This window comes from Telopea speciosissima, chromosome 2 (genome assembly GCF_018873765.1).
Source record: "Telopea speciosissima isolate NSW1024214 ecotype Mountain lineage chromosome 2, Tspe_v1, whole genome shotgun sequence".
NCBI classification, from domain to species: Eukaryota; Viridiplantae; Streptophyta; class Magnoliopsida; order Proteales; family Proteaceae; genus Telopea; species Telopea speciosissima.
The window spans coordinates 33304234-33318004 of record NC_057917.1 but is presented as its reverse complement, the minus strand read 5'-3'; the positions used below and the strand labels follow the sequence as shown (position 1 = coordinate 33318004).

At 39.6% G+C, this 13771-nt stretch overlaps 1 non-coding gene across 1 annotated transcript; it reads left to right on the top strand.

The window, feature by feature from the left end:
• Nucleotides 1–3196: 3196 nt before the first annotated feature.
• LOC122653384 lies at nt 3197–3303 on the top strand. The gene has a single exon (XR_006331814.1). It is a non-coding gene; the product is annotated as a small nucleolar RNA R71 (small nucleolar RNA).
• The last annotated feature ends 10468 nt before the right edge of the window (nt 3304–13771 follow it).

The window sequence follows — 13771 nt, the reverse complement described above, 5'->3', positions numbered from 1 at the left end:
GTCAAATGAAACTATTCAAGTTGGAGCTTGAATAATGGGGGCTGAGGTCAAAGCTCTATTCAATTGCTCAAAATTATCATTACACTCATAAGAGAAATCAAATGGGCAGTCCTTTGCCAAAAGAGAAGTGAGAGGTCTAGTTATCTGGCTAAAGTCCTTGATGAATCTCCTGTAAAAGCCTGCATGGCCAAGAAAAGATCTAATGTCCTTCACACTCTTGGGTGATTGTAAATTGGCAATAAGGTCCACCTTAGATCTATCAACCTTGATCCCTTCTTTGGATACAATGTGACTAAGAACTATACCTTGCTTTACCATGAAGTGGCACTTCTCCCAATTCAGGACCAAGTTCTTTTCTATGCATCTTATAAGAACCAAAGAGAGATGATGCAAGCAATTAGAAAAAGTAGAGCCGTGAATAAAAAAATCATCCATAAACACCTTTAGGAAGTGCTCTACCATATCAAAAAAGATACTCATCATGTACCTTTGGAATGTAGCAGGGGCATTGCAAAGCCCAAAAGGCATACGCCGATAAGCAAAATTTCCATAAGGGCATGTGAAAGTGGTCTTGTGTTGGTCCTCTAGAGCAATAGAAATTTGGTTATAGCCTGTATAACCATCAAGAAAACAATAATATTCATGGCCAGCTAGTCTCTCTAACATTTTATCAATAAAAGGCAAGGGGAAGTGGTCCTTCCAAGTTGCCGCATTCAATTTCCTATAGTCAATGCACACTCTCCATCCCGTTTGGATACGGGTTGGAATCAACTCATTATTGGCATAATCAACTACAGTGACTCCTCCTTTCTTAGGCACAACCTGCACAGGACTCACCCATTGGCTATCAGAAATAGGATAAATGATGTCATGATCCAAGCATTTTAGGATCTCTTTCTTGATTGGCTCTTTCATCACAGGATTAGCCCTCCTTTGGGGTTTCCTAGAAGGTTGGGAACTCTCCATCAGATGTATATATGATGTTGAACAAGGGAGGCGCTAATACCTTTGATGTCAGACATGGTCCAACCTATGGCTTCCTTATGGTCCTTTAGAAGCTTAATCAACTCTTCTTCCTGAATAGAAGTCAAATCAGAAGCAATAATAATAGGAAGAGTATGATCATGTCCTAAGAAGGCATACTTGAGGTTGAGGGCAATGCCTTCAACTCTAATGTGGGGGGTCCAATAATAGAGGATTTGGGAACGAAAGTGGATAGGGGTTCAAGGGGCTCCAAAGGTGGTTGGATGCTCCATACCTCAGATAAGGGAGTATCATCAACACCCTCCAATTCCTGCATACATTCTTGAAATCCCGAATCAAAATCAATCTCAAAGAACGTATCAATATCATCGGAAAATCCTTGAAGCATATGCATCTCTTCATCCATGTCAGGCTGCTTGCCCAACCTAAACATATTGAAGTCAACAGAAGTATTGCCAAAAGATAATTTCATGAGACCATTCCTGCAATTGATTAAAGCATTACTAGTAGCTAGGAATGATCTACCAATATGATTGGGATTTGATCCTTGAAGTTGGCAGTGGGTTGGGTATCTAAAATAATAAAATCCATAGAAAAAATAAATTCCCCAACCTTCAACAGGACATCCTCAATCATTCCCTTAGGCACTTTAACCTATCGATCTGCAAGTTAAAGAGTAATTTTGGTCGGTTTTAGTTCTCCCAATCCCAATTGTTGGTAGACATGAAAGGGTAAGAGGTTCACACTTGCACCAAGGTCCAATAAGGCATGATCAATAGTGGTATGGCCTATAGTGCAAGAGATGGTGGGGCTTCCAGGATCCTTATGCTTGGCTGCTATTGGCTGTGAGATTAGAGAACTAATGTCAGCAGCCAAGAATGCCTTTTTGGACACATTGGTGGTCCTCTTTTGGATGCATAAGTCTTTGAGGACTTTAGCATAAGCGGGGATCTGGGCAATAGCATCCAACAAGGAGATATTCACCTGAACCTGTTTGAACACATCCAATATCTTCTCCACAGAAGGAGACTTCTTGCTAACCAACCTATTTGGAAAAGGGGCAAGTGGGGTATAAATTCTTTCAGGGTTGGTCTTTTTAACTTCCTCAATAGAATCCTCTTTGGTTTCCTCAACCAAATCATCTGGTATATCTTTAGGTTCATCAGACAAATCTGGAATAGTCGGCACTTCAATGGCCTCTTCAGAAGGGGGAGAGCCAACAGGAGTATGAGATGGTAAAGATTGAGGTGCACTAGCCTGTTGATACTCACGGCCACTCCTTAAAGCATAAACAATATTTACCTATCTAGAGGGCCCTTGGTGCTGTTGGCCTTGTGCAACATTGGTTGGAGGAGCTTGGGTACCTTGCTGAATATGAACCTGATGCCTAGGATTTGGCTCAGGCTGGCTAGGTAACTTCTCTGTTTCCCTCTCATGCAGGATTGTGACAAGCTGTGTGTGTTGTTTTTCCATGTTATTGTGGCTTGTCATGAGAAGAGCTATCTTGTTGTCCATCTCATTCAGTCTTGTTGCCTCTCCTGTATTGGTAAACCCTGGGGGTTGCTGATAAGGTGCAAGGAGAGGTGGCCTAGTAGAATTAATAGAAGGTCCTAGATGAGGACAAGGGGGAAAGGGGTTAGGAGACATTCCTTGGCTTTGTGGTGCATAATTGGGCCTTTGGGCACCAACCTGGCCTTGATGGTTAAAGTTGGATGGGCCTGCTTGGTTCTCTTGATTCCATGAGAAATTGGGGTGATTTCGCCATCTTGGATTGTAAGTATTGCTATATGGGTTATTTTGGTAGAGAACACTTACATTCTCAGTGCTGGAATTGCCCACCAAGGTGTTGGGGCATTCCTCAGAAAGGTGTCCAGTGGTTTGGCACCAACTGCATACCGACACATGGTTGACCTGGTTGACCGGATTAATTGGTAAAGACTCTTTAAGAACTATGGACTCCAACCATTTTATGAGGCTATCAAATTTGGCCTCCTTGGCTGGCATACCCTCAATGAGATACCCTTTAGTAGTCCTTTCAGCCTCTTGGGAAGATTTTCATTCCCTAGTCTTATCAGTCAAGTTGGTTAAGAATGTCCATGCATCATTCTCCTCAGAAAAAGAAGTAAAGCCTGCTGGACACATAGACTTTACAAGTTGCTTGGTCTGATAATCAATACCCTCATAAATAATTTGGCATAGCTGCCACAAGTCAAAACCATGGTGAGGGCATTCTAAGAGGAGGTCCTTGAATCTTTCCATGAATTTAGAAAAGGACTCATGTGGTTTCTGCTTGAACTGGAGGATGTCACTTTTAAGCTTATTGGTCTTGTGAAGAGGGAAGAATTTTCTCAAAAAGATAATAGTGAACTCATCCCATGTATTAATGGAGTTTGTTGGCAATCCATAGAACCACTTCTTGGCCTGGTCTTTCAGGGCAAAGGGTATAAACCTAAGCCTAACTGCATCATCAGTCAAATTCTGGACCTTAATTAGAACACTGACCTCCTCAAATTCCCTAAGGAAGAGATATGCATCCTCATTAGCCATCCCATGGAAATGGGGTAGCATGCTGATGAAGTTCGTCTTGAGTTCATAGTTATTCCTTGTAACAATAGGCAGACTAATGCATGAGGGCTGTGCAGCCTTGGTGGAGTAAAACCTATCCTTAAGAGTCTTGGGTTGTTGGTCACCCATGGTCAAAGGTGGTAGAGAAGGTGATCTTCTAATAAGACGATTACTTGAATCATGAGTCCACACTTTAGCCACCTAAACAGATATGAGGTCTCCTTTAGAAAAATTAAAGAAAAATAAAACACTTAAAAAAAAAAACTAGAAACAAGAGGGAGCCCAAGGTAGATAGTGCATCTCTATCCCTCAAAAAGTGAAACAATGGTTCAAAAGCTGTAAGGATGCCATATAGGTTGACAGTAAGGGAACCCGTATAGTCTTCTATAGCCACCTACGTGTGACTCCAATATGGATTCTGATGTAGAATGAAGGTCTACTATACGTTGATGTTTCCAACACTCTCACTATGTCGCTTTTCTGTTATCAATAGTGGTCACCTCCAAAGATAAGTCACATGTCAATCCACCCAACCAAGTCAAGATGTAGCGTCATAGGTAATTTAATCCTATGAGGGACACCAAAAGATGGAGGGTTGAAGCATATGAAGGACTTTAGATTGGGCACACACTATTTAAAACAGAAGAGAAATAAGAAGAGGTTTCCAAAAATTGATTTTTTTTTTTTCAAAAAAAAGAAGAGAAAATAATAAACTAAAACACTTCGAACTACTTAAAAATTAGATAAATAAAATGGACAATAATCTCCCCGGCAACGGCGCCAAAAACTTGTTTGAGTTAAAATAAAACCGCAAGTGTACGGGTCAATCATAGCTACGGGTCGAACACGAGGAGATATACGCCACTTTATTTAACTAACTTAAAAGTAATGCAAAGTGAACCAAATTAAAGTGTTAAATTAAACTAATTAAACTAACAAAAATCAATGCATCTTAACTCATAAGCATCTAACAAAATTAAGGGATTAAATCGGCTTCCTAACACATGAGCATCTAACCTATCAAACTAAAGCGAATTGAAAGGAATAAAAATACAGCCACACATACTAACTGTATAAAAAGAAATAAGGGAATAAAAATGCATCCATAAACCACAACCATATAAAATTAAAATAAAAGAAATAGAGGGGGAAGAAGAAGAAGATAGAGAGAGATAGAGGAGATGGAGAATGAGATTGAGAGTTTAGATAGTAAAACCTGAATGTGCTTGCATGAATGTAATTGAAAAGCTTGAATACTTGCATAAACTTACCATGGCCTCCTCTTCTAAATCTTCAAGTCTTGTCATCAACTTAAGAACTTAGACTAGAAGACTTAAAACCTAAACTAGAATTAAGAAATTACAACCCAATTGAAGATTTAAATTGAAATAAAAGCATAAACTAAACTTATTATAACCATTAACTAAAAATCATAAAAGAAAACTAGAACTTAGAAAAACCAAAAATCACAAATTAGAAGGAGAAGAAGAGAAGAAATTTCACTAAGTGAATGAGCAATTTTTACAAGAGAGGTAGGGGGTATTTATAGGTGGAAGAGAGGAGAAGAGAGAAGATGGAAGCGTAGGAGAAATATTCCCTAAGAAAAGAGAATATTTTCTTCTCTTTCCTCTTTTATAATGCCTTGAATCCTAAGAAAAAAGAAAAAAAAAAAAAGAAAGAAGAAGAAGAGAAGATTGTTTACATAGACCTTCTATTTCTAGAAAAATAAACTTCCAATTCTAACAAGTACTTAATTTTCTTTGTAGATATCTTCTCCAAGCAATAAAATCAAAGCATCTTTGATTTTTCAACCTTCCATAGATGAAAAAATATAAATCTATCCCAAGTAGAATTCCAGAAGTGTCCTTGAGAAGTTGGAGGAGAGAGAGAGAGAGTAAGGGTGATGACTAGGATTCCTTCAAGAATAAATAAAATACCCATTCTATCCTTCAGAAAACGTGGAGCATGGGGTGCTTATATAGGCCTCACCATTGTGTTCCTTGCGAAAAATCACCCAAAATAGATCCAAATTTCGTCTAATTCGGAGTTGAGGAGCCCAAGATATCTCAAGTTGAAGTTGGACTGTCCAGAGCCTTCCAAATGGAGTCTTTCGGGTACAGTAAATTAACTTATAATAATTTTGTTAAGGCCCCTAGAATCCGAACTTCCGCTTCACTTTGTCCCCGTCCGACTGTCAATAATTATAAATAAACCCCTATACACCATTTTCGCGCGTCGTTACGGAAACAGCCATAACTTCTTCGTTTCAACTCGGAATCAAGTGTCGTTTGAACCGTTGCGAAGCTGACTCGATGGGCTATACATCCATACTATTAACACCTCAAAAAAGCTTAAAAACATCTCCTTAGCATCATCTCTTCCATTTTCACAATAATTCACCTAAACCCTGAAAAGCATAAGAAAGCACCGAGTAACTCTGTCCAATGTGGTAAAATGTATGTTTTATGCCCTAAGATTTCACACATAAATGTGCTCATCAACAGTCTCAAAGAAATACTCAACTAAAGATTAAGGAGCCAAAGGTTCCCCCACACTTGAATTTTATCACCCCAAATCAATTCAAGTAACAAGCATGCATCAAGGTCAAGGGATCTCCTCATATTTTCTGAACACTACTCACCTTCAAGTAAACCACTTATAGTATCGACGGAACCAAAGACTTAGGCATTGAGTATTTTTTACCATACTTTCTTTTTTAGGCATTAAGGCAAAAGCTTTGTTTTTTTTGTTTTCTTTCTCAACAACAAACTCTTTTTCTACTCCACTACTATTCTCTGAATGACATGGTGGAGCATACACCAGACACCCAAATACTTGGTAGCCTCGCTTTTTGCATGTATCCATAAGACATTGAGACATTGATGCAAGAGTTTTTTTTTTTTTTGAGTTTCCTTCCAAGGAATTTCGATCAAATCACCCTGCTTCATGAGGCACAATGCCCTGTCTAGTCCCAAGGAATTCTACTTTTCTTTCTGTTTCTCTCTTCTTTTTTTTTCATTCACTTTCACTTTCATGCCTTGCCACAAACAAATTGGTCTGAACTACTAGCCAAAAGATCGAAGGGGTCCATAAACACATAGAGGAATCTAACCATCAAATGAAGTAGCACTCATATTTTTAGACTCAATCCCCATCACCGGATACAAATCAACTACCGTCCTTGAAAAGGGATTTTTTATTATTTTGCATGCTAGGGCACCTAACTCCCTCTTTCTCTCACTTTACAATCAAAGAGACTTATGCACATAACCAAACTACCGCCACAATCAAAATTCACAAATAAAGTCCAACACCCCCCCCACACTTAATTTATGCAATGTCCTCAATGCATACAAAAAAGAAAGAGTAAGGATTGGGGAGGAGAAATATACCAGGAGCTCATTCTTCAAGGTAAAGAGGCTCATGGAGATCCATGACCTCTTCTACAAGTGGAGTGGGCATCCAAATGTATGGCTTCAATCTTTGGCCATTGACCTTAAACGTAGCATCCGTACTTGAATTGAGGACTTCAACAGCCCCATGAGGATAAACTTTTTGAACAATATAGGGGCCATCCCATCTAGAAGGCAGCTTACCAAGAAAGATATGCAAACGAGAATTGTACAACAAAACATTCTGGCCTACCTCAAAAGATTTTCTCAAAATGTGTCTATCATGGAAAGCGTTGATTTTTGCCTTGTAAATCTGGGCATTCTCATATGCCTAATTCCTAAGCTCTTCCAACTCAGATAGTTGGAGTTTCCTATGGACATCTGCAGTGGGTAGGTCAAAGTTAAGCTTCTTGATAGCCCAAAAGGCCTTGTGCTCAATCTCTACAGGTAAGTGACATGTCTTTCTATACATCAGATGGTACGAAGATTGATTAAGATCTATCTTGAAGGCTGTCCTATGGGGCCACAAAGCATCTACCAACCGGTTAGACCAATCCTTGCGGTTTGAGTTGATGGTTTTCTCAAGAATTTGCTTTATCTGCCGATTTAAAACCTCAACCTGGCCACTAGTCTGGGGATGGTAGAGTGTGGCCAACTTATGGACGACACCATACTTTCTCATGAGGGCCTCAAAAGGTCGATTACAAAAATGCTTATCCCGATCACTAATGATAGCCCGGGGAGTACCAAAATGGGAGAAGATGTTCTCCTTCAGAAATTTGACAACCACCTTGTGGTCATTGGTCTTACAAGCAATAGCCTCAATCCATTTGGACACATAATCCACAGCAAGTAATATGTACAAGTTACCAAAAGAGTTAGGGGAAGGCCCCATGAAATCAATACCCCATACATCAAACACCTCACCCACCAGAATTGGATTGAGGGGCAGCATATTTCTCTTAGTAAGACGTCCTAAGGATTGGCATGAAAAAAATGTCTTGCAATAAGTAAAAGCGTCTTTAAACAGACTAGACCAATAAAATCCACACTGTAAAACCTTAGCCGCAATCTTATTGGGCCCAAAATGGCCTCCACAAGCCTGATCATGGTAAAAAGATAAGACAGATTGTTGCTCATGATCAGGAACACATCTCCGGATTACCTAATCAGGACAAGTCTTAAAAAAATAAGGATCATCCCAAAAGAAATATTTAACTTGTGAAAAGAAACAATTCTTATCTTGGGTGGACCAATGTGCAGGTGTCACACCCGTAACCAGATAATTAACAATGTCAGCAAACTAAGGTTCACTACACACTGCCATCAGATACTCATCAAGAAAGTTCTCGTTGACTGGAGAGTTGACAGTAAAAGAATTATGCAGCCAGGATAGATGGTCTGCAACAAAATTTTCACACCCTTTCTTACCCCTAATTTCAAAATCAAATTCTTGCAACAAAAGGACCTACCTAATGAGGCGAGCCTTGGCATCTTTCTTCTGTACAAGATATTTGATTGCTGCATGGTCAGTATAAACAATCACATGTGATCCAACCAAGTAGGGTCTAAACTTCTCTAAAGCAAACACAACAGCTAAAAATTCTTTCTCAGTGGTGGTATAATTAAGCTGTGCATCATTAAGAGTCCTACTTGCATAATAAATCACATGGGGTAATTTGTTGATTTTTTGCCCAAGAACAGCCCCTATAGCAAAATCAGAGGCATCACACATAAGCTCAAATAAAACTGTCTAAATTGGAGGCTGAATAATGGGGGCTAAAGTCAACGCTCTTTTCAATTGCTCAAAACTATCATGACACTCAGAAGAAAAATCAAATGGGCAGTCCTTTGCCAAAACAGAGGTGAGAGGTCTAGCTATCTGGCTAAAATCCTTGATGAATCTTCTATAAAAACCTGCATGACCAAGAAAAGATCTAATGTCCTTCAGACTCTTGGGTGGTGGTAAATTGGCAATAAGGTCCACCTTAGATCTATCAACCTTTATCCCTTCTTTGGACACAATGTGACCAATAACTATACCTTGCTTCACCATGAAGTGGCACTTCTCCCAATTCAAGACCAAGTTCTTTTTTATGCATCTTTTAAGAACCAAAGAGAGATGATGCAAGCAATGAGAAAAGGTAGAGCCGTGAATAGAGAAATCATCAATAAACACCTCTAGGAAGTGCTCTACCATATCAGAAAAGATACTCATCATGCACCTTTGGAATGTAACAGGGGCATTGTAAAGTCCAAAAGGCATACGCCAGTAAGCAAAGGTTTCATAAGGGCATATGAAAGTGGTTTTGTGTTGGTCCTCTAGAGCACTAGGGATTTGGTTATAACCTGCATAACCATCAAGAAAACAATAATATTCATGACCAGCTAGTCTCTCTAACATATGATCAATAAAAGGCAAGGGGAAGTGGTCCTTCCAAGTTGTCGCATTCAATTTCCTGTAGTCAATGCACACTCTCCATCTCGTTTGGATACGGGTTGGAATCAATTCATTATTGGTATTCTCAACTATAGTAACTCCTCCTTTCTTAGGCACAACCTGCACAGGACTCACCCATTGGCTATCAGAAATAGGATAAATGATGCCATGATCCAAGCATTTTAGGATCTCTTTCTTGATTACCTCTTTCATCACAGGATTAGCCCTCCTTTGGGGTTTCCTAAAGGTGTGGAACTCTCCATCAGATGTATATGATGTTGAATAATGGAGGGGCTAATATCTTTGATGTCAGACATGGTCCAACCTATGGCTTCCTTATGGTCCTTTAGAAGCGTAATCAACTCTTCTTCCTGAATAGAAGTCAAATCAGAAGCAATAATAATAGGAAGGGTATGATCATGTCCTAGGAAGGCATACTTGAGGTTGGAGGGCAATGCCTTCAATTCTAATGTGGGGGGCTCAATAATAGAGGGTTTGGGAATGAAAGTGGATAGGGGTCCAAGGGGCTCCAAAGGTGGTTGGATGCTCCAGACCTCAGATAAGGGAGTATCATCAACACCCTCTAATTCCTGTATACATTCTTGAAATCCTGAATCAAAATCAATCTCAAAGAACGTACCAATATCATCAAAAAATCCTTGAAGCATATGCACCTCTTCATCCATGTCAGGCTGCTTGTCCAACCTAAACACATTGAAGTCAACAGAAGTATTGCCAAAAGATAATTTCATGAGACCATTCCTGCAATTGATTAAAGCATTACTGGTAGCTAGGAATGGTCTACCCAATATGATTGGGATTTGGTCCTTGAAGTTGGCAGTGGGTTGGATATCTAAAACAATAAAATCCACAGGAAAAATAAATTCCCCAACCTTCAACAGGACATCCTCAATCATTCTCTTAGGAACTTTAACCGACCGATCTGCAAGTTGAAGAGTAATTTTGGTCAATTTCAGTTCTCCCAATCCCAGTTGTTGGTAGACATGAAAGGGTAAGAGGTTCACACTTGCACCAAGGTCCAATAAGGCAAGATCAATAGTGGTATGGCCTATAGTGCAAGAGATGGTGGGGCTTCCAGGATCCTTATGCTTGGCTGCTACTGACTATGAGATTAGAGAACTAATGTTAGCAGTCAAGAATGCCTTTTTGGGCATATTGGTGGTCTGCTTTTGGGTGCATAAGTCTTTGAGGACTTTAGCATAAGCGGGGATCTGGGCAATAGCATCCAACAAGGGGATATCCACCTGAACCTGTTTGAACACATCCAATATCTTCTCCACAGAAGGAGACTTCTTGCTAACCAACCTATTTGGGAAAAGGGCAGGTGGGGTATATATTCTTTCAGGGTTGGTCTTTTTAACTTCCTCAATAGAATCCTCTTTGGTTTCCTCAACCAAATCATCTGGTATATCTTTAGGTCCATCAGACGAACCTGGAACAGTAGGCACTTCAATGGCCTCTTCAGAAGGGGGAGAGTCAACAGGAGTATGAGATGGTAAAGGCTGAGGTGATCTAGCCTGTTGATATTCACGGCCACTCCTTAAAGCATAAGCAATATTTACCTGTCTGAAGGGCCCTTAGTGTTGTTGGCCTTGTGCAACATTGGTTAGAGGAGCTTGGGTACCTTGCTGAATAGGAACCTGATGCCTAGGATTTGGCTCAGGTTGGCTAGGTAACTTCCCTGTTTTCCTCTCATGTAGGATTGTGATAAGCTGGGTGTGTTTTCCTCTCATATAGGATTATGACAAGCTGGGTGAGTTACTTTTCCATGTTATTGTAGCTTGTCATGAGAAGTGCTATCTTGTTGTCCATCTCATTCAGTCTTGTTGCCTCTCCTATATTGGTAAACCCTGGGGGTTGCTGATAAGGTGCAAGCAGAGGAGACCTAGCAGAATTAATAGAAGGTCCTGGATGAGGACGAAGGGGAAAGGGGTTAGGAGACATTCCTTGGCTTTGTAGTGCATAGTTGGGCCTTTGGGCATCAAGCTGGCCTTGATGGTTAAAGTTGGATGGGCCTGCTTGGTTCCCTTGATTCCAGGAGAAATTGGGGTGATTTCTTTATCCTGGATTGTAAGTATTACTATATGGGTTATTTTGGTAGAGAGCACTTACATTCTCAGTGCTGGAATTGCCCACCAAAGTATTGGGGCATTCCTTAGAAAGGTGTCCAGGGGTTTGGCACCAATAGCATACCGACACATGGTTGACCTGGTTGACCGAATTAACTGGTATAGATTCTTTACGAACTATGAACTCCAACCGTTTTATGAGGCTGTCAAGTTTGGCCTCCTTGGCTGGCATACCCTCAATGAGATATCCCTTAGTGGTCCTTTCAGCCTCTTAGGAAGACTTCCATTCCCTAGCCTTATCAGCCAAGTTGATTAAGAATGTCCATGCATCATTCTCCTCAAAAAAAGAAGTAAAGCCTACTGGACAAATGGACTCTACAAGTTGCTTGGTCTGATAATCAATACCCTCATAAATAATTTGGCATAGCTGCCACAAGTCAAAACCATGGTGAGGGCATTCTAAGAGAAAGTCCTTGAATCTTTTCATGAATTTAGCAAAGGACTCATGTGGTTTCTGCCTGAACTGGAGAATGTCACTTTTAAGCTTATTGGTCTTGTGAAGAGGGAAGAATTTTCTCAAAAAGACAATGGTGAACTCATCCCAAGTATTAATGGAGTTTGTTGGCAGTCCATAGAGCCATTTCTTGGCTTGGTCTTTCAGGACAAAAGGTATAAATCTAAGCCTAACTACATCATCAGTCAAATTTTGGACCTTAATTAGAATATAGACCTCCTCAAATTCCCTAAGGAAGAGATATGCATCCTCATTAGCCATCCCATGGAAATGGGGTAGCATGCTGATGAAGTTGGTCTTGAGTTCATAGTTATTCCCTGTAATAATAGGCAGACTAATGCATGAGGGCTGTGCAGCCCTGGTGGGGTAGAACCTATCCTTAGAGTCTTGGGTTGTTGGTCACCCATGGTCAAAGGTGGGGTTACGGGTAGTGGAGAAGGTGGTATTTTAATAAGACGATTACTTGAATCACGAGTCCACACCTTAGCCACCTAAACAAATATGAGGTCTCCTTTGAAAAATTAAAGAAAAAAAATAAAAGACTAAAGGAAAAAAAAATACTTAAAATAAGAGGGAGCCCAAGGTAGATAGTGCATCTATCCCTAAAAAATCGAAACAATGGTTTCAAAGGTGAATGATGCCATATAAGTTGACAGCATGGGAACCCGTATAGTCTTCTATAGCCACCTACGGGCAACTCCAAATGGATTCTGATGTAAAGTGGAGGACTACTATACGTTCATGTTTCCAATGCTCTCACTATGTCGTTTTCCTGTTATCAAGAGTGGTCACCTCCACAGATAAGTCACATGCCAATCCACCCAACCAAGTCAAGATGTAGTGTCATAGGTAACTTAATCCTATGAGGGACACCAAAAGATGGAGGGTTGAAGCATATGAAGGACTTTAGATTGGGCGGACACTATTTGAAACAGAAGAGAAACAAGAAGAGGTTTTCAAAAACTGATTTGTTATTTTTATTTTTCAGAAAAAGAAGAGAAAATAATAAACTAAAACACTTTGAACTACTTAAAAATCAGATAAATAAAATGGACAATAATCTCCCCGGCAACGGCGCCAAAAATTTATTTGAGTTAAAATAAAACCGCAAGCGTACGGGTCAATCGTAGCTACGGGTCGAACACGAGGAGATATACGTCACTCTATTTAACTAACTTAAAAGTAATGCAAAGTGAACCAAATTAAAGTGTTAAATTAAACTAATTAAACTAACAAAAATCAATGCATCCTAACTCATAAGCATCTAACAAAATTAAGGGATTAAATCGGCATCCTAACACATGCGCATCTGACCTATCAAACTAAAGCGAATTGAAAGAAATAAAAATACAGCCACACATACTAACCACATAAAAAGAAATAAGGGAATAAAAATACATCCACAAACCACAACCACATAAAATTAAAATAAAGAAATAGAGGGAGAAGAAGAAGAAGAGAGAGAGAGAGAGATAGAGGAGATGGAGAATGAGATTGAGAGTTTAGTTAGTAAAACCTGGATGTGCTTGCATGAATATAATTGAAAGGCTTGAATATTTGCATAAACTTACCATGGCCTCCTCTTCTAAATCTTCAAGTCTTGTCATCAACTTAAGAACTTAGACTAGAAGGCTTAAAACCTAAACTAGAATTAAGAAATTACAACCCAATTGAAGACTTAAATTGAAATTAAAGCATAAACTAAACCTATTATAACCATTAAATGAAAATCAAAAAAGCAAACTAGAACTTAGAAAAGCCAAAAATCACAACTTAGAAGGAGAAG